This window comes from Macrobrachium rosenbergii, chromosome 48 (assembly GCF_040412425.1).
Source record: "Macrobrachium rosenbergii isolate ZJJX-2024 chromosome 48, ASM4041242v1, whole genome shotgun sequence".
In the NCBI taxonomy this organism is placed as follows: domain Eukaryota; kingdom Metazoa; phylum Arthropoda; class Malacostraca; order Decapoda; family Palaemonidae; genus Macrobrachium; species Macrobrachium rosenbergii.
The window spans coordinates 13,030,502-13,052,612 of record NC_089788.1 but is presented as its reverse complement, the minus strand read 5'-3'; the positions used below and the strand labels follow the sequence as shown (position 1 = coordinate 13,052,612).

Here is a 22,111-nt window from a genome sequence, read left to right as displayed (position 1 = left end):
TCAGTTTTTTCTTGGGGGATTCACTGTGCCGGTGATGAGTCTTCTGTACTGGTGTCTGAAGTGGCTTATGCTGTGGTGGTTTCCTATACAGAAGGTTCATCCACGAATCTACAATTAAAATTGAATGCGGCACACTCACAAACAAACAAACACACACCCACACATATACAGTATATATATGGGTGTGTGTGTGTGCCACAATGTTTTAATTGCAGAATTGTGGATGAACCTTATATATGTGTTTGTGTGTGTGTGTAATATGTATGTATGTATGTATGTATGTATATGTATATATATATATATATATATATATATATATATATATATATACATATACATACATACATATTACACATACACACAAACACATATATAAGGTTCATCCACAATTCTGCAATTAAAACTGATTGTGGCACACACACACACTCATGTATATACTGTATATGTTAGTGTGTGTTTGTTTGTTTGTGAGTGGATGGAACCTCCTTCCAAGCCACCTCACCCATTTTTACATCCATAACTTAGCAGAGAAAGAAATAAAGTTAATTTCAATTGTTTTAATTACTAGAACTGTAGGTTTCCACGAGCCCCTTCCTAAACTCTCTCCTTCATTCCCCTAAATGGTTAAGCCTAACCCTTCTTTCTGTTCAAATGACTGCCTAAGGCCTTGTTCCAGGTGATCGTCGTAACTTCTTGGAGCCCAGCAGCGGCAAGGGAGGAGCCAAAAAAGAGAAAGTTGGCACCGCCTGCGATGTTAACCCCCCCCCACCAGGTTAACTGATGTCATGCAGCCTACATAGAAAACATGATGAAGATTGACCTTTGTGCCATCTAGTCAGATGCCACTGGGTAATCCCCGAGGTTATTCATAGGCGATGCAGTGGCAATTGAGGGAGAGAAGCGTGCAGAACACCACCGAGGACAGATGTCCTTAACCTTGCCTGATCCTCGAACTTTCCACGTGTTCGACCCTGAAGTTCAAACCTGTATACCTTTGTAGTGGCATTTCCTTTAATTCCCTCCTCCATCGCCAGCGCCCTATCAAACGAGGACACCGTCATCTTGACGAAGGTAATGCACCGGAATAAGATTTCTTAGTCAGTCACGATTCCTGTTATTTCTCTGTCTGATGTTTCATTTATTTTCCATTGTGCAATCACCTTCAGTAATTTGTGTTGGAGCATCAGTGTTAACGTAATTATGCACTTAGTGTTGAGCTCAGTTATTTGGCACCATCTGTGCATTTCCTCAGTGCCCTTTGAGCATCTTATTATTCTTGCAAGTATCCGCCTTGCATATACTACAGATAGGCCTCGACTGTGGAATCACTTGGCTCTACCCATGTGCAGTCCCCCTTCTACCCCCACCACGATGTTTCCTGTTATGAAGACATCACTGGCGTAGAATATTTATTCTGTGTAGGATTCATCCATTTAGTAGGCCCTTATTATTACCTGCCCAGTAAATCATCATTCTTCTGATCTGTGTTTATGTAAATAAAATCAGTTAAAAAAAACCCTTGAGTTTATGTAAGTTTCCCTCACATGAAGAAGGCCCTAAGCCACAGATTTTCCCTTGTTTGTCCACAAAGTTGTCCTAATATTGAGTCAGATGTGTAATAAATACATGAGATTTCTTGATAATGTAAGGAACTCCCTGCATTCATCCGTTGCTGCCCAGAATCAAGTAAGTATCCCTTAGACATTCGTAGCTATATATATATATATATATATATATATATATATATATATATATATATATATATATATATATATATATATATATATATATATATATATATATATATATATATATATATATCTATATATATATATATAATATATATATATATATATATATATATATATATATATATATATATACATATTGCTACAAATGTCTAAGGGACACTTACTTGATTCTGGGTGGCAACGGATGAACGCAGGGAGTTCCTTACAATATCAATAAATCTACTGTATTCATTACACATCTGACTCAATATTAGGACAACTTTGTGGATAAACAAGGGAAAATCTGTGGCTTTTTTCACTCATTTATCGTCCTCCGCCGTTTCAACATGTCCAACCCATCTAAACACTGAGCCTTCCTCTCCCACAGTTTGTTAAACACTTCATACCCCAACATTTTTCACTTCTATCATTTTTGTTCCACAAAAAATACTACATAAACAATTCACCTTAGGAGTTACAACTTTTCCCTTTAGTTGCATTCTGTATATATGTTACAATTCCCGAAATGATAGTGAGCTGACTTCAGTACTTCATCTATTACATGACTCATCTCTTCTTCCATCCTACCCTCATACATAAATTCTCCAATACCTACAAAAATTAACCGCTATTTTACCCGACAATATTCATACCGTATTTTCAGTTTCCATTTATCCTAGCAGAACAACTCTTACTCACATTCAATTTCATTTTCCCCTAATACAACCTTTCAACCTCTGCACTTTCTCCTCAGTGGTGTATGCGTAGCATTGCAGGCAAGTTCCCACTGCACTGGCCCAAGACTTCAAACCCTGCTGATGGCTTGACATATTTTCACTGACATGCGACTGTCACTGTTACCTATGGATGGGGCCACAGATTAACCTAAGTGCCATCAGCAGCCATTTGCACGGATTCACATAAGGCCAATGTGAATGAAGTAGGAACTTGGAAATTATCATGTTTATGTTCAGTCTCTAGAACAGAGTGTGACAGCGCAGTGACCTGTCTCTTGCCTGTGCATCATGTGCAAACAACAGCCTCCCCAAACTCCAGCGGGGTCCCTTTTCTTTCCATGAACTTTGGAACCGCCATTTCCTGTAAGCTCTCTAATTTCTTTCAATATGCCATCAATAAAGGTATTAGATGGTCATGAAGGCAAAAATCTCTAGTCTCTGACCAACTATTACACCAAACCATATTTTTTCGCTTTTATCACTGAAACTTTTAAATATTTCCAACACTATCATCTACACCACACTACTTTGGTTCCATCCATATTACACCACTACCAATTCTATTGTACAGTATCCCTTGCCTAACTAACCTTTTGTATAATTTTTTTTGCTTATACAATACTTGCTACATAAGAATAAATAAAATAAAATTCTGTATGATTAAAATTCACTATAATGATAACCAGGACTGTAATTTTTAAAACTGTGCTGATTAGGACCTTTGAATCATCGCACATAACCTTTCCACAAAAGGAGAGACCTTTGAATTATTACACATTGCTATTTATGCAGGCACTGCATGCAAAATCACAAGCAAGCATTCTGTATATCCAACCATCTCCTGCCAATATCTTGACATATGTCTCCCAAGTGAAGTACAAATGCTTACCATGGTGAGGCTTTCAAGCTTAAGAATGTGTGCCTTAGTTTGGCTCGTAAGGTGAAGCAAAACAGTGCGCCATGGCAACAAAGGACAAGGTGATGATGCCTTTGCAAAAGTACTGCCATAACCATTCAGCTATGTCACCAGTCTTCCCCTGGTCACCAAGAGGTTCACCAGTATGTAGACTTCAAAGAAGCAAGGTGATATTCGCTTCTTAACACCACTGGGGGAAGGTGCTACTGTACAGCAAGAGGCTTCAAACATGCTTCTGAAGATCCAGAAGCAATTGATTCGTGATGATGGTTACAGTACCAAAGAAGTCCTGCATGTGGAGAGGATAGGCTTCTACTGGAAGAAGTTCAATGAAACTTTTGTTGCTCAGTACTAAGGGAGATCTGAAACTCATGTTACCCTTGTACATGTGCCACTTATGAGGATCATTGACACTGAAAGAATGAAACCGAGTTACTTTGGGTTGTGAGAACCTGATTTGAAGGCTGGATATGAACTGCCTGAATGTTCAAATGATGTTGGGCATTGGTCATTAACAAATTATTGTTTTCCTATTGCTGTTAGGATCTATTTGTTTACCTTCTAACATGCCCAACTTACTTTCACCAGTTGATTTCGGTAGTTTCTTGCATTTTAAACTTACCAAAACAAACACTTGAGTATTTATTAAAGAATTCTAACAATGCATCTGCCCCAAAGTTAAGGACTGCACTCATCAGTTAGAGCATTTAACACTAACTCCATCTCCAAATGCGGCCTTTTGTCCTTATGCATCACAAAAATGCTACCGAAGTAACTTCTTGATGCTTATCTTGGTACACCTGCAAATGCTTTATGATAGAAGAACTTCAAACTTCGATCAGATTGATCTAATTATAACAATACCACTACAAAACTAAAATATTATATACAGTCAGTTAATGAATTTTTTTCCTGGCACCAACTTGCCACTTGCTGGCAACTGTCAGGAGAATCCATTAATGAATATTTAATGCATTAAATAAGCCTAGCATTGGACGTATTTCCAAGGATGTTAACTCACATGTATATAAAGATGAAAGTATGTGATGCCTTTGGTGCTGGAATTTCATAATATATTCAGGCAAGATTACTGCAAGAGTAAAACACTCAACATGCTGCTGAAACTTGCCTTGAAGGATCTAAAGTCTTATGATCCACCTTTCATTAGGCACTCTCCTGCTGCTGCTGCTAGCACACCCCTACCAGAAAGTGATTATTATACCTCTAGTACGGAGTAAAAAGTGACATCTCTGACTACAAATTAAAAAGGAGTAGTAATGCTGGCTATACACGAGCACTGTTTCTACTGAGGAAACGTGTTATCCTAGACAGAAGTGTCTTGCCAGGGAGGTTCTTTGTTAAATATGCCCTGAGCTTGGAAACTTTGCTATAAGGTTTGCCCGAGTAAAGCAAAGCCTCGTTCTGCCTCCTCTTTGTTCACTGCATCTCGCTACTGTTCCACAACACCGAATAACTCTGTTTTTCCAGTTTCTTTACATGGAACTAGACTGAAACTGACACTCCAGAAACTGTTGCAATTGATACATTTTGAAAACTGTGAAAATACCATTACCTCCTACTCAGAACCATCTCAGTGGCTCCTTCTGAATTTGTCAAACAAGCGGCTCATACAATGCAGACATAGCAGTCAATCGACAGGACTATTCCAATGTTATTCATCTGGCCTTTGTGCTGATAATATTCTTAGAATTCCTCTTCTTAACAAGTATTCCAGTGTAACAATGGCATGCGGGCTCTTCCCTAAATTAGAATTGCGTTCCTTAGCTACATTATCAATTACTCCTCATAAAGTGTTCCATACTCTTTCACCCAACTATCATCCCATGGCTGTGAAATCCTGACAACACTGTGGAAAATTCTTAAGGGGAAATATCAACTGTCTTCACAATTGGTAGATGTTTTCCAGTCGGCTAATGGCGCCATTTTCCTACCAATTGTGAAGACAGTTGATATTTCCCCTTAAGAATTTTCCACAGTGTTGTCAGGATTTCACAGCCATGGGATGATAGTTGGGTGAAAGAGTATGGAACACTTTATGAGGAGTAATTGATAATGTAGCTAAGGAACGCAATTCTAATTTAGGGGAAGAGCCTCCGTATGCCATTGTTACACTGGAATACTTGTTAAGAAGAGGAATTCTAAGAATATTATCAGCACAAAGGCCAGATGAATAACATTGGAATAGTCCTGTCGATTGACTGCTATGTCTGCATTGTATGAGCCGCTTGTTTGACAAATTCAGAAGGAGCCACTGAGATGGTTCTTGAGTAGGGAGGTAATGGTATTTTCACAGTTTTCAAAATGTATCAATTGCAACAGTTTCTGGAGTGTCAGTTTCAGTCTAGTTCCATGTAAAGAAACTGGAAAAACAGAGTTATTCGGTGTTGTGGAACAGTAGCGAGATGCAGTGAACAAAGAGGAGGCAGAACGAGGCTTTGCTTTACTCGGGCAAACCTTAGCAAAGTTTCCAAGCTCAGGGCATATTTAACAAAGAACCTCCCTGGCAAGACACTTCTGTCTAGGATAACACGTTTCCTCAGTAGAAACAGTGCTCGTGTATAGCCAGCATTACTACTTTATATATATATATATATATATATATATATATATATATATATATATATATATATATATATATATATATATATATATTTCCTTCAGGTTTGATACCAAGCACAAAGAAAAATAAAAAAATAAAAATCCTGTAATGGACAGTTGAACTAATGCCTCATTCATCTGATGTGCAACCTCCCCCAGGTAGAAAATGATCTCTGTTAATATGTATTTTTATGGCTTTTTTTTTTTTTGCTTCTACATATCTTTTACTATGTTAATAAAGAGATGGTGAATGCAGGGAAATTGGTAATTGACACTAACTGCCTCACTGTTTAACAACTGTGCATTTATTGTTAACAAATGAGTGCTTTCCTGTCATTTTTTAAGAGTTTATTTGTTTATCTTTAATATGACCAACTTACTTTTGTTGGGCGATTTCTGAAACTCTTTAAAACTCAGCTTTATAAAACTGAATATTTAATGAGGTTTTCATAAACTTAAGCAAGATTTGAAGCTCATGCCGCCACTGTACATATACTGTACCTCTCAGATAAACGCTGCATTCTTAAGGGATTATAGCCCAAGATGCAACTTTGGGTTGTCTGGAAATCCAATTTGAAGACATATGGCAACAGCTTAATGGTTCACTTGAATGGGCAGCACAACATCCCCATCTTGTTCTTCTTGTAGAAATTGAGAGACTGTTGCTACAACAATGAAACCCTCCCTTTGCCTCCAAACACTGCCCATCTCATCTAACCATGAACCAAAGAGTCATCTTGACATTCAAGGCTTACTCTCTGCAGTGTACAATGAAGTGTTTAATCCAGTTTCTCAATAAGGTTAGTCAATGACTTCACCAATAATGCATGATATGAAGTTTGGTCTTCCATGTAGAAAACCTTGTGACAAAAAACATGGCATGAATGTATTCACAACTTAAGGGTTTCCCTTCAATGGAGAACATGCACAAGACCATCATGGGATTGTCAAATGAGGTCAGGTTTGATGAGTTGAACAAAGGATTGCTGCTAAGCTGCTCTAGAGCTACAGCAAGCTTTTAATCAATAAGCAATTAATGGATATCAATCAACAGCATACAGCAGATTACATAGAGTCCCAGGAAGAAGTGGTAAAACTTCTTTAGGCATCTTAATAACACTTCATGGTTTGAGTATGCCATACAATTATTTGAGGGTGGTTGATCCTAACATATCTAGAAGTTGTACATCTCTAATAGCAGTCCATGAGACCTTAGAACTACACAACATGATGTTGGAAAAGATTAAGCAGTGTGTTTGGCAAACAACAATTTCAGTATTCTTCAAAACTTCCTGTTGGCCATCCTTCATCGTCCACTTCTCTGCAGCTCATTCCAACTATCTAATCTGATCTAAGAGTCTCTCCTCATTCATCACCACTTCATCTACAGTTTCTAAGCCCATCCCTCCACATCTGTCATCCTTCCAGAGGAGAGGCCTTGCCTCAGCCCCTGACCAGGTATGAGTCTGCTCTTAACCATGACAATCCTCCCCTCAATCCCCTCCTGCTGTCATCAGAACTGGTCACTCTGAAAAATGCCGACAAATTCTAACCTCACTGTCAAGGTAATGTAAGAGGGTGGGAGGTGGAAAGGGAGCACTGTTGATAATTTGGCTTGGATTGGACATGGACCATGGCGATTACTGAATATTTTCTTTTATATTTTTAGAATGACTATCATGACCCGTTTCTGCAGTTACAGCATGTTTGATATTCAAAGTACATTTACAAAGTAATTTATCATATTTCCCTGAAAGATAAAAGGTTGCTACTGGATCACATGGTGGGTTGTGATCACTCTGAATGTAACCCTACCCTCCCGTGCATATTTTCAAATCAACTTTTTCTGGAGGCTATCAGTTAAGTTAGGATTTTCATAGTAATATTCATTTTTTCTAGAAAGCTTTGTGCCTGATGTATGCTAAATATGCTCATATCATACTGCCAAACCGACCAAGTTTAAAAACACAGGAATTACAGATTTATGCTTAGTTACCGACAGGAAATTTCTAAGTCAAATCCGACTGACTGAGAAATATCCAATTACACTTGATTCAAATGTTATGTTGGTATAGGGTTCCTGGGTTCATATGGTAGGTGGTAAGCAAACGCTTAAACAAATAACTATTTTTTCCCAGAAGCAGTTATGTATGCTATACGATTTTCACTTTGTGACTGGTCATGGACTACTGCACGCAAACCTCTACACAATCAAAATAAATAAATAAATAAATATAAAGAAAAAAAATTATTTACATATAAATATAATATATATATGTAATATATATATATATATATATATATATATATATATATATATATATATATATATATATATATATATATATATATATATATACATACACACACACAACTGTAATAACCAAAATGTTCTCTTAACTTCTTGAATTGTTCACACATTTTGGATGCGCTTGTCACTACAAAGCCTGAGATCCGAATGCAAGTATATGAAGAAATTCTGACATCCATATCAGGTTTTGAACCGAACTTGCATCTTTTATATCAGAACAAGGTCGTGACCACGTTTTGATACAAAAGATGTGGGTTCGAATCCAACCACAGACAACAGAATTTCTTCATATTCTTTCACTTGGATTTCAGGCTTTGCAGTGACAAGCGTTTGCAAGATGTCAAGATGTGTGACGAATTCGAGAACTAAGAGGCCATTGTGGTTATTACAAGTACAAGCACATCTGGTAAAAAGTGACCAGTAGATTCTAATATGTGCACACACATACATACATACATACATAAACACACATATATATGTACCGTACATATATTATATACACATACCTATATATATATGCATATACTGTATATATATACAATACATGCACACACAACACACACACATATATATATATATATACATATACATATATATATATACATATACATAAATTTTAATTCTGTGATCATATAACCTTCTCAGTTTACAGCATATTTGGATACGACTGACATGAAGGCTTTTTTGGTGAAAGAAATGACCGAATCTCTCTCCCGACACAGGTTCGAGGGTCGCCGCAGGAAAAAGGAAATATTCTTTATCTTTCTCCTATTTGAAAATTCAGTGTATTTCAAAAGAAATATTATCCACAAATATTTTGCAATCGATAAGTTACGCGTTCTCCGTATGACGATGGTATTTTATCTATATAATTATGTGGACATACCCAAAAGGAATCATTTTAAGTATTTTTCCCATGTTATATATTTTTTTAGTTTTATTCTAATAATTTATCATTTAGGAGTCCTTTTCAATTTTCTGTAAAAGAAAACTATTGAGATGCTATTCGTCTGTCCGTCCGCACTTTTTCTGTCCGCCCTCAGATCTTAAAATCTACAGACATACCAAATTGCAGCCATCTAGAATCAGTAGTTTTTATTTTATTTAGGTTAAAAGTTAGCCATGATCGTGCGTCTGGCACAACACAGGCCACCACCGTTCCGTGGCTGAAAGTTTCATGGGCCGTGCCTGAGAGTTTCATACATCATTATATACTGAACAGTCTTCGGCGCTTATTTTTACTCTTTTCTTTATATTTTCGCCTTTGTCAAGTTTTGTAATAAATGGTTCTCTGCCGTATGCTTTGACATACTTAATAAGAGAGATATCATGCGCAGTTAAAATCTCTGCCAGAAGAGAGGTTCTTCAGTGCACAGCCGACTGCTTCCCAGGAGACGGGAGGGCAAAGGAATCCGCCTCCGGCGCAAAAGGGAGAGACAGTGGGATAAAAAAAAAAACAATATTACAAAAAAGAGTAGGAACGTTCTGGAGACCAGCATCACCCGGTGATAACCTTGAGACTAAACACATCTCTTACTCCAGCCACCGGTCCTCTTGTGAGAGACTGGAACCTGGATGCGTAAACTCACAATACAAATTAAAACAAGCAAAATATGCGGCGAAGTTTCTTCGGCGCAATCGAGTTTTCGGTACAGCGTATAATCCTGTATGAAACTCTCAGCTACAACCGGGCAGCGCTCAGTTGCTCCCCCGATGCGGTCAAGTAAAGGTGCGTCGCACGCCTCCGGAAAGCGCTGCCAGACGCACGATCATGGCTAACTTTAACCTTAAATAAAATAAAAACTGCTGAGGCTAGAGGGCTGCAATTTGGTATGTTTGATGATTGGCGGGTGGATGATCAACATACCAATCTGCAGCCCTCTAGCCTCAGTAGTTTTCAAGATCTGAGGGCGGACAGAAAAAGTGCGGACGGACAGACAAACAGCCACCTCAACAGTTTTCTTTTAAAGAAAACTAAAAAGGCTTCTGAATTATGGGAGAATTCTCTTCGTTCTCATACAATTATAAAAATGAGATTTAACCATTTTTTATTCTATGGAAAGCTAAGGGTTTAGTCTTACTCTAACAGGAAAAAGGCAATATTCCACAATCTTAATACGCACTATCATAAAAAGATTCATTCCTCTTCATTCCTTAACGCGGTACAAAAAGTATTCCTGTAATCTTAGATCACACACATTACCAGCGATGATCTTGAAAGTCTTTCAGCTGATAAGACATTACTAAAGGCATAAATGACGGTAACTATCAAACCCTTCGCGTCACATGTCTCATTTCACATTCGTTTTCCATATCAACAATTTCCTTATCTCCGATGAACTTTTGTCCTACTGTTCAAAGAAAAAAAAAAAAAAAAAGTGCGGGGGCGCACACACTCCTGGACGTTTCCGAATTCCTACAGAGTAACTCATAAGGTCACCAATGAGTAGACCAGGACCCAGTGAAGAAGAGGAGAATTCTTCCCTGGATCCCGGATCAGATGAGGCAAGGGACAGGTCACTGCTCTCCTGCGCGCCATTTTTTTTTAAATACACAAACGTATAAAGCCCGCAATGGCTCTGAAGAGGAAAGAGCTTTCGGCATCTGAACAATATCTGGCCACAGAAACGTTCAATAAAAGGAAATTCACGCCTCGAAGCAAGTGGGTTGTTTGTACAAGTTGATAGCGTACGGCGAATGAATATGGATTTAAACAAATGGTTCCCAATCAAAACTTATGGTGACAAAAGTAACCAAACATTTACGACAGTAAAAACCGTAACGCGATTGGTCATATTTTTGTTTTGTCAATATCAAAAGCATGACTTGGTTGAGCTTAACCTTGGCGCAAAAAACCACGACTGGCAACTTCTGAAAATGCACGATCAATATTACTGTTTATCATTATTTCAGTAGATGAAACCTATTCACATGGAACAAGCACACAGGGGCCACTGACTTGACTTGAAATTAAAGCTTCCAAAGAATGTTGGTTTCAACCTCCCACCGCAGACCCCACCCTGCAGCAGGAACTGACCATGATACAGAGCCAGTGATTTGTCACCGGCCTGGTGGAGCGCGAACCCGTGACATCTGAGCGGCATGTCATAACACTGACCATTAAAATGCTGAACTGCAAAAATATTTAATCAGCAGTTTACAAGTGTCCTCGAAACACAGCGACAATAATGAAACATGCCGAGTGAAATCAAAGGTTAAAATACATTTTAGCGATGAAGTTAAAATTACAATGATAAATATATCATATAAAAATAAACTAACATTGGCAATATCTGAAATGTCGCATCTTTAGATGATTCAGATCATCCAAATGTGCACAAGTGTCAACCTCAACAAAATCTAAGCCACAAAGCCACTTTCAGAAACTGCTCATTGAAAAATATTAGTTTTTTTGTTAACATTAGCATTTAAAACCAAGAGGAAAATTGGGAAAGCGCTGTCTGAAAATTATTATATTCCCATATGCACTGGCACACAATGAAAATCGCTTGAGAGAGAGACTGCGCTCGAGAATTTTCTGTGTGTGTGTGTGTTTGTGTGTTGTGTAAATTATATATATATATATATATATATATATATATATATATATATATATATATATATATATATATATATATATATATATATATATATATATAGCTGAGAGGGTAGGTGGCTGCTATCAACCGAGGCAAACAGGACCAAGGGCAGAGGAAGACGTCCGTAGTAACTGCATAACTTTATTAGCGCTTACGTTTCAAGACATCTGTCTCATTATCAAAGCTGGAATAAGTAAAATATAAATATAAAATCAGACTCATACTTAAAATTACAATCAAAAAAGAAAAAAAGTTGTACAAAAGAAAGACAAAATTAAGAAAACCGTTACCGTTTGTACGGAGTATAAAAGTAGAGTGACATAAACAAAGAATTCCAGGCCGGGGTAAACTCACGTCAGGTACAGAGTTGTTGAGGTAGTTTGGTTGTTCAATCTTGGTACCAGTAGTTTAATAAAAAGAGATTCAAAGATAGGAAGCGAAGAACTGGGGACTTTGGAAAGTATTTTAAAATTTCTATAATCAATTTCTGTTTTACATCTTTTGACGTGTTCTCGAATATTTGAGAACTCTTGATTAGATAGTTTGACTCAGTTCTATAACTGACCCCCTATGACAATCAATTCGCACTTTTAGTAGGCGGCGTGAGGCGCCACGTATTTCCCCTGACTACATCGGGGGCAAGCAAATAAATAGACGATGCTTGATGTCATAAGAGGGCTAATTTTGTCTTTGTACTGGAATAATGATTTGATATTAAGAGGATTGACCGGAATCAATTTACAATTAATGGCAGGTGCATACTGTTGAATTAGGTTATTCAAAGTGTTGTAAAAAGACTTATCGTGGATCATAGGGAGACTGGCGAAAAATGTCATCTTAGGAACTGTAAATTTAGGTATATATTTATCATTCAGAAATTTATTTAAATAGGTATAAAAAAGTCTGGAAGGGTAACAATTGTCTAGAAAGTATTTGTATAAAAAAGTTATTTCATTATTAAAACCAAACCAGCTGGAAGTTATATTAAAAGCTCTGTGGAAGACGGTAACCAAGGAGTTTAATTTAAAGTTAAAACAGCAATGGCTATAAAAATTCAAACCTAGACCGGAAAAAGTCTTTTTCCTAAATACTGATGAATTAAAACAATCGTTTTCTCGAGCAACTAAAACATCCAGAAAGGGTAATTTATTATCATTTTCATGCTCAATCGTAAACCTAATATTTGGATGTGCTGTGTTAGCATACTGGAGAAACATTTCAGCCCTTTCTTTGTCTCTAAACAGTACAAAAGTGTCATCTACATATCTACAATAGAAAAGGGGAAGGAAGGCCAGAGGGCAATTGTCCAGCAATTGCTCCTCTAGTGAACACATAAAAATATTGGCAAATGTCGGGCCGAGTGGAGACCCCATCGCCATTCCTTCTACTTGACAGTATGAAACTCCATTAAAAATGAAGGCAGTGTCCCGCACTGCCAGTTGTAAAAGTTTCTTAAAATTATCTCGGTTAAAACCCTTAAACATAGTGTTAGTTTCAATATAAATTTTGTTAAGAATTATCTCAATTGTCTCATCCACAGGGACATTAGTAAACAATGATTCCACATCCAGACTAACCATGTACAAATCTGAGTCTTGCATTAAAATTCTGTTCTTGAATTGCTCTGAGTTCTGTATAGAGTCATCATTATTAGTTAGATTAGATAAAAGAGGGACAGCAAATTTTGCTAATTTATAATTTGGAGTATCGTAAGAAGTCAGAATAGGTCGTATGGGGTAAGCCAGCTTTATGTACTTTAGGTAAACTATACGAAGTTCCATATGACGAACCAGTACTAAGTAAAGATTGGGTAGTATCATTATCAATAACCTTCTGGTCCGCTAATTGTTTTAAGAATCTATTAACCCTGTCCTCATTTCGAAAGATTGTGGAGAAATTAGGGTCACCTAATTTCTTGAATTTAGATTCATCACTTAGAATAGTTTCAACTTTTTGTATGTACTCGGTTCTGTTCATCAACACCACACCTTTACCTTTATCCGGTTTTGTTATAATTATATTTTCATTCTTCCCTAGGTTTTTCAGGATTTGTAAATCCTCTTTCTTAAAGAATGGAGTCCATCTTGTGGTAAGGTTATTAAACGTTTTGTGTGCTAGTTGTGATAAGTGAGAACGAAATTCTTCCGTTTTGGAAACCAGTTGAGAACTTACAAGTCTAGAGAACAACAATTCCAAAGAACCGAAAAACTTACAGTACGAGGGTTTAAAGCAAGGTAAACAGAAGTCAAGACCAAACGACAACAAGAAATTTTCACGTGGAGACAATTTGTAGTGGGAGAAGTTAAAAATAGTATTGTTATCGCTTTGAAGTTTGGGAATACTAATACCAAGATTATACAATTTTCTTTTGTGAGTACCCTGGACTGTTGAAACAAAGGTTTACGATTGAGCATGAAAATGATAATAAATTACCCTTTCTGGATGTTTTAGTTGCTCGAGAAAACGATTGTTTTAATTCATCAGTATTTAGGAAAAAGACTTTTTCCGGTCTAGGTTTGAATTTTTATAGCCATTGCTGTTTTAACTTTAAATTAAACTCCTTGGTTACCGTCTTCCACAGAGCTTTTAATATAACTTCCAGCTGGTTTGGTTTAATAATGAAATAACTTTTTATACAAATACTTTCTAGACAATTGTTACCCTTCCAGACTTTTTTTATACCTATTTAAATAAATTTCTGAATGATAAATATATACCTAAATTTACAGTTCCTAAGATGACATTTTTCGCCAGTCTCCCTATGATCCACGATAAGTCTTTTTACAACACTTTGAATAACCTAATTCAACAGTATGCACCTGCCATTAATTGTAAATTGATTCCGGTCAATCCTCTTAATATCAAATCATTATTCCAGTACAAAGACAAAATTAGCCCTCTTATGACATCAAGCATCGTCTATTTATTTGCTTGCCCCCGATGTAGTCAGGGGAAATACGTGGGCGCCTCACGCCGCCTACTAAAAGTGCGAATTGATTGTCATAGGGGGGTCAGTTATAGAACTGGAGTCAAACTATCTAATCCAGAGTTCTCAAATATTCGAGAACACGTCAAAAGATGTAAAACAGAAATTGATTATAGAAATTTTAAAATACTTTCCAAAGTCCCCAGTTCTTCGCTTCCTATCTTTGAATCTCTTTTTATTAAACTACTGGTACCAAGATTGAACAACCAAACTACCTCAACAACTCTGTACCTGACGTGAGTTTACCCCGGCCTGGAATTCTTTGTTTATGTCACTCTACTTTTATACTTCGTACAAACGGTAACGGTTTTCTTAATTTTGTCTTTCTTTTGTACAACTTTTTTTCTTTTTTGATTGTAATTTTAAGTATGAGTCTGATTTTATATTTATATTTTACTTATTCCAGCTTTGATAATGAGACAGATGTCTTGAAACGTAAGCACAAATAAAGTTATGCAGTTACTACGGACGTCTTCCTCTGCCCTTGGTCATTATATATATATATATATATATATATATATATATATATATATATATATATATATATATATATCTATATATCTATATATCTATATATCTATATATCTATATATCTATATATCTATATATCTATATATCTATATATCTATATATCTATATATATATATATATATATATATATATATATATATATGTATATGTAGAGATATAAATATAATATATATATATATATATATATATATATGTATAGATATAAATATAATATATATATATATATGTATATGTATATGTATAGATATAATTATAATATATATATGTATATATATACATAATGAAAGGACCAGAGTTCGATTCCCGGGAGTGCCCGGAGCACTCTAAAAATATTTAACATTTCACTGAACGTGTATCTGATAGTGGATTATGGTGGGTGGCAATTGAGCTAACAACTTCGTCGCAAATGACTTTCCGAAATGACTTTCCGAGAACCTGGAAGCAAAACATAGGAAGAAAATTCATCCTTAAAATAAAAAAATACGTATGAGGCCTCATACGAAATAGGAAACAAGAACGTAGAAACGATACAGATGTTCCGACTCTTTCCTACTTTTCCTCACCAACAAGCTCTCTCTCTCTCTCTCTCTCTCTCTCTCTCTCTCTCTCTCTCTCTCTCTCTCTCTCTCTCTCTCTCTCACAGACACACATACACACTCAAAACACCAATAAATCGTTTTATAGCAGTCTTGGAACCCAAGACCAATAGCAATGGACCCAAAACCTTAGGGAGTGTAGAGCACGCAAAAAACAGGTTTTCTCTCTCTCTCTCTCTCTCTCTCTCTCTCTCTCTCTCTCTCTCTCTCTCCTCCCCACGCACTCATCACTCTAAGCAGATACCAACAAACACTCTCAAGGTGAACTCATGGAAGCCACGCCAGCGGTAGTGCTACCGACGACCCAAGGAAGTGTGGAAGCGTAGCGCATACAATCAAACTCCAGCCCTTGGAAAAAAAGGAAGGAAAACGCGGAGGATCCAGGTGTGATGTCATCGGATCACAAAACTGAACCAGCGCGCCACCTGCAACATATCAGGAAAACAAAAAAACCAGTTTTCAAAATACAGCCACAAGCACTAGCCAAGCACGGGAGGGCTCGTTCAGTGAAGAGTCAACCAGAGTACATTGTGACTAACAGCAGGAAGTTTCCTCCAGAGTGCGGGTCTCTGAAGTATTTGTCTTTGATACAACTTGACTTCATATCCAATTGCTAAACAAAAGCCCCTACAGTAACTGCTATTTCAAAGGTACGTTCACTGAAGAAAGAGATGTTGGGGAAATGCGCAAGTCCAATAATTAGTCACTTTATTCACTAGATATTCCAAAACATAAAACAGTGCGTTACATGACCTCATCCCAAAAACTGCAACTTTAGACTAAAAGAACATAAAAAAGGATGTTTGCCTAATATATGAACTTATAAAATTTATACTTACATCAATATTATTAATGAAGAGGATTCAGTGGTATTAAATAATGATGAACAAAGGAACATATTCCTGGTCAACTAAGGGATACTTAATAAATAACTATACCATACATGCATACACACACATATATATATATATGTATGTATACACATGCATACATACATACACATATATATATATATATATATATGTATTACACAAATTTCTGACTCAAAACGGGACCGAACCCGGGACTTTCGAGTGATAGCCCAGGGCAATGCTAATGCCCTGAACTCTCACTCCAAAGGCCGGGACTCGATCCCGCTTTGTCATAAATTTATTTCTATGAAACACATTCCCATCTATTCACTTCCATATATATATATAAATATATATATATATATATATATATAGAGAGAGAGAGAGAGAGAGAGAGAGAGAGAGAGAGAGAATTACATAGATATACAGATATATATATGTGTGTATATGTATAGATATGCAATATATATATATATATATATATATATATATATATATATATATATATATATATATATATATATATATATATATATATATGTAATTCTAATAGCCACAATGCCCTCTTAACTTCTCGAATTCGTCGCGCTTTTTTGGATATGCTTGTAACTACAAAGCCGACTGTATCCAAACGAAAGAAATTGAAGAGCCAGTGAACGCCGGTCGCGGGAAGCGAACCCGAATTCCATATTCACAGGGAGGTCACCTTGCCGGCCTGGCTACGAGAAGGATAAAAGTCTATCACCTCTCGTACATACATATACCTGTCGTTTTCAGATATATCTATTAGAGCTGGAATAGACCCATCCTCACCATCGTAGCCAAGTGGGCAATCGTTTTTATTGCTTTTTTAGGCTGAAATATATATGTAGAATCTACTGGTCACTTTTACCAGACACATATTTAATTCTAGTAGCCACAATGCCCTCTTAACTTCTCGAATTCTTCGCGCTTTTTTTAATATGCTTGTAACTGCAAAGCCGACTGTATCCAAACGAAAGAAACTGAAGAGCCAGTGAACGCCGGTCGCGGGAAGCGAACCCAAATTCCATATTCACAGGGAGGTCACCTTGCCGACCTGGCTACGAGAAGGATAAGAGTCTATCACCTATCGTAGGATTAGTCATTCACTTTCGTTTGGATACAGTCGGCTTTGTAGTTACAAGCATGTATATTGTGAACTAGTGCAACTTAATATAAAATATACTAAACTAGACTAACAGGTTTCACGTCTATTTTTGTAATACATAGAATATAATCGCACGCACACATACATATATACATATATATGTCATTTCTCATTTCTTTCACTGATACTTAGGCCTAGCATTTTGATGCCTCTTATGAAGTTAACCGAAAATATAACGCCTATTTTTTGTATTTCTTATTATCTAAGTTTCTAAAGAATTAAAATTAGCAAGAAGTTCAACATTAATTTAGTTAATGCTAAACGCCAGCAGTGAAGAAGACTACCATGCTCATCAGTGGAGAACGTCTCCTCCTCTTCGCAAAAGATTATTCTTACAGAAATCATCGGTCACTGGATTATATTATAACGCAAACCCTAGCCTCTATTCTTTGTGTTTCGCTGATATGAAGTGTTTCTTGGCAGGAGTATGATGAAATAATATTTTGGTCTCATGTAGCCTGTTACGGATGGTTTGAGCAGCAACTTGAAGGGAAAGTGTAATGTTCTCTCTTTATGGAAACACAGGCTTGTCAGGGGAGTTAGGCGGAGCTGCTTCAGTGATCATCCGATGAAGATCCTTAACTTTTTACAATGAATTTATCATGTTTCCTCGTTCTCTCTGTTGTTGTATCCCTCTATACATGGTTGTTTTATTTACGCTAAGCTGCCGAGCAATATCTACAACAGAGACATTAGTCTTATGCAAGGTAATGATTGTGGTGCGGCAGTCTGTTGCCCATCTTATCGGTGCAAGTGACGAGACAGTTTAGTTTAATTTTCCCGCCCGAATGTGGAGTCACACGATAACATACGACGTTACGAGATTTTTTTCTTTTTTGTTTTTGACAACAATAATGGTTGAATTCTTTCTTTCTTTATTTATTTATAATTTCATTGATGATTATTCAATATTACTTTATTAGTCAATAACCTTTTATCTAGATTCGAAATATAGTTTCTTCTTTGACTCTTTTGCCCAATCATCTGAAGTGAAATTTTTCAAAATGTTTCTTCATTTTTCGCAATATGGATTTTTCACTCACCATTCTTTTTTATATTGTTAACCGTATGATTAATAACCAAAGTCGAATAAGAAAATTACATTTCCTTGTAAATATCAAAAGAACAAATTACTGTTAGGTGAACGAAAACTTCTGGAACATGTTGCAAAACATTTTTGAGTGACTGTACCCGAAGGATCAAGTGAAGGATCTTTGAGCTTAGAAGAGCTGTTCCAGGAAAGTGAAGATTTCCCTAGTGTTAGTAATGAAGAAAGTATCCAAGAAGAAGAGGATCCTGTTGTTACTGAAGAGACTCGGCACAGTCAAAATGTTCCAGAAGTAGTGAAACTACAGTAGCAGAGTTGGCAGATACTGAGAGTTCAACCCTTGAAGTTGGTCAAGTGACTAGAGAGAAGCTAATAGAACTGCAGAAGAAGGATAAAATGTTGGCGGATTGTTCTTCAGAGTTGTTGATCAAGAAGAGATGCAACAAACTCCTACCTGTTATTACCTAAAGGAAGGATTGCTAATGAGGAAGCATTGACCTGCAGATATTCCGGGAAATGCTGAATGGGGGGAATATCATCAAATTTTGATTCCATATCCGTTGAGAAAACAAGTAGTAGCAGTAGCACACGAGTCTGGACATATGGGAATCAGGAAGACTGTTGAGAAGATTATGAAATATTTTTTCTGGCCTGGACTTCACAAGAATGTTAGCAGATTTTGCAGAGAGTGTCATACATGCCAGATAGCTGAAAAACCGAATGAAACTATTCAGAAAGCCCACTACAACCCATAGAAGTTAGAGGAGAACCCTTTAGCAAGGTGATAATAGATGTGGTTGGACTGCTTCTGAAAACAAAGAAAGGACATGAATATCTAATGACATTAATGTGTCCAGTAACAAGGTATCCTGAGGCGATTCCTGTAAGAAGTATAAGTGCAAAGGTAATTGCTGAGAAGTTGGTGGAATTTTTCTCCAGGTTTGGAATACCAGAAACTGTGCTAAGCGATAGAGGAACGAACTTTACTTCAAAATTTTCCACGATGTGATGAACTTGTTAGGACTGAAACAACAATTATCAACCACTTACCATCCAGAGACTGAAGGAGCCTTGGAAAAGTTCCACCTGACTTTGAAAAGTATGTTAACAAAGTACATCTACAGAGGACGATGATGGCTACGAATTGGAAGCTGAAAACAAGATGAACAATTCTTCAATATTGGAAAATTTGGAGAACAAACTAAAACATCTGAGTGTTGAACAAAGTAAGGAATTAAGTGAAATGATTCAGAGTTTCCCTGAGATTTTTGCAGACATACCTAGGTGTACCGACTTGGCAAAGCATGAGATAAAGATCAGAGAAGATGGCAAGCCTTTTAAACAGAGAGCTTACCATGTATCACCTTTTCATTGAGATGTTTTGAAAAAAGAAGTTGAATATTTATTGCAGCATGGATTAGCAGAACCCAGTTCAAGTCATTACAGTTCTCCTTGTGTGTTAGTGAGGAAACCAGATGGCTCATTTAGGATGTGTACTGACTACAGGAAACTGAATTCCATCAGTGTGGCTGACAATTATCCCTTACCTCTTATTATAGTTCCTCGCTGGGTGAGCGGCTTCCGTTCTCAACTACCACTCTGTTGGTCGTGAGTTCGAATCTCCGAGCGGCCAGTGAAGAACAAGAGGAATTTGTTTCTGGTGATAGAAATTCATTTCTCGCTATAATGTGGTCCGGATTCCACAATAAGCTGTAGGTCCCGTTGCTAGGTAACCAATTGGTTCTTAGCCACGTAAAAATAAATCTAATCCTTCAGGCCAGCCCTAGGAGAGCTGTTAATCAGCTCAGTGGTCTGGTTAAACTAAGATATACTTAACTTAACTTACCTCTTATTGACCAATTACTTGATAATATTGGGCAAGCCAAGTTTTTTCCCAAAATAGACTTGTTGAAAGGATATTATCAAATTCCCTTAGATGAGGATGCCAAATTGCTGTCAGCTTTCATTACTCCTTTTGGGACTGTACCAATACACTGTCTTGCCATTTGGTCTGATGAATGCACCTGCAACTTTCCAACGAATGATGGATCAACTGTTATGATCAATAGAAGGAGTGGTTGTATACCTTGATGCCATTGTGATTTATTCTAACACCTGGGAAGAACATCTGAAGATTTTAAGGAAAGTGTTCAAGAAACTACGGGAAGTAGGACTAACAATCAACATACAGAAAAGTGAATTTGGAGAGGCAACTGTTCAGTATTTATGATTTGAAGTTGGTAAAGGCCTTCTCACTCCTCTTGACGCTAACGTAGAAGGTATTTGTAAGGCTACCCCCCCCCCCAACCCACTACTAGAAAACAACTACAAAGATTTTTGGGCATGGCTGGATTTTATGGCTGGTTTTGTCCAAATTTCTCAGCTGTGGTAGTTCCTTTAACTGACTTAACCAGTCTGAAAACCAAGTTTGTTTGGAACCCAGAATGTCTAGAATCCTTTGAGAATGTTAAAGCTATTTTAACTTCAAAACCAGTGCTCCAGGCTCCAGACTTCAATAAAAAGTTTGTGATACAAGTTGATGCATCTGACTGTGGAATTGGAGCTGTTCTACTTCAAGAAAATGACTGCCATCCTGTATGTTTCATGTCATCAAAGTTGAAAAAGCATCAGAGGAATTATTCAACCATTGAAAAGGAGACATTAGCATTAATTACAGCCCTGAAAATTTTGAAGTGTATGTGAACCAACCTAGGAAAGAAGAAATTTTAGTGTTGTCTAACATACAAAGACGAAGAATAACAATCAACGATTAACCAGGTGTCTTTGTGTTTACAACCACATAATGTAAAGGTGAAACATATTACCAGTAAAGATAATGTCACAGCAGATTATTTATCCCATTCTGAATCGTTGGACTCAAACCCAGGATAATTAATCTACTGGGGGGAGGAATATAATGATATGTCTTATGATATGTATGTTTTCTGTAAAATTAATATGTTTTCTGTGCTGTTTATATACTTTCTCTTGTGTTTGT

General features: G+C 36.8%; 2 protein-coding genes across 5 annotated transcripts in view; one reads left to right on the top strand and one right to left on the bottom strand.

Annotated features, from left to right (window-relative positions):
• Nucleotides 1-22,111, bottom strand: part of LOC136831271 (protein tramtrack, alpha isoform-like) — a 638,889-nt gene that overhangs the window by 475,283 nt on the left and 141,495 nt on the right. The window lies entirely within an intron of this gene.
• LOC136831269 (myb-like protein X) overlaps nucleotides 16,246-22,111 on the top strand; it is an 89,384-nt gene continuing 83,518 nt past the window's right edge. For 3 of the 4 annotated variants that reach the window (XR_010850824.1, XM_067091368.1, XM_067091367.1), the window contains exon 1: nucleotides 16,251-16,675. The gene's annotated coding sequence lies outside the window, so the exon portion shown is untranslated. Of the gene's footprint in view, nucleotides 16,676-22,111 lie in introns of all 4 variants that reach the window. The other variant, XM_067091365.1, reaches the window with a different exon arrangement.